Source organism: Propithecus coquereli, unplaced genomic scaffold (genome assembly GCF_000956105.1).
Source record: "Propithecus coquereli isolate 6110/MARCELLA unplaced genomic scaffold, Pcoq_1.0 Scaffold119, whole genome shotgun sequence".
Classification (NCBI taxonomy): Eukaryota; Metazoa; Chordata; class Mammalia; order Primates; family Indriidae; genus Propithecus; species Propithecus coquereli.
The window spans coordinates 1,640,159-1,640,712 of NW_012135969.1; positions in this window are offsets into that span (position 1 = coordinate 1,640,159).

Here is a 554-nt window from a genome sequence, read left to right on the forward strand (position 1 = left end):
AGGTGGGCAGTAGTATGTACGCAAATTTATAGGAGAGAATGTCATATATTTTCCTAAAGAGTTAGTTTTATTTAAAGGTTTTTTTTTTTTTGGAAACATTTTTATGATAAATGTGGAATGTAGATTATTTTAAAGAAAAAAATACGAGATTTTCAAGGAATTTCTAGGTTTGCTTCTGGATGTCCCTTCAGACTACATTCCAGACCCCTTTGGTAAGCATTCAAAGTCCTCTGCCCTAAAGGTACTCCTAAAGAAAAGCTCAAGAAGCACTGATACAGGCCAATGGAGAGGAAGGGTGGAGAAAGTATCAAAGTATCACTAAGAGAATGCTTCGTCTGTACCTAGTACTATATTAGATGCTTTACATATATTGTCTTTTTAAATGACACTACAAAAAGGCGTTATTGCATTAATTTTATAGAAGAGAAACTTTAGTAAAGTTAATCTAAGTTGCAGATCACAGTGATGAAAATGTTTTATTATGTAACGTTGGAGTGATAAAGAACATACATTTATCATTGAAATATTATGATTAATTCCTATGGGAAAAAATA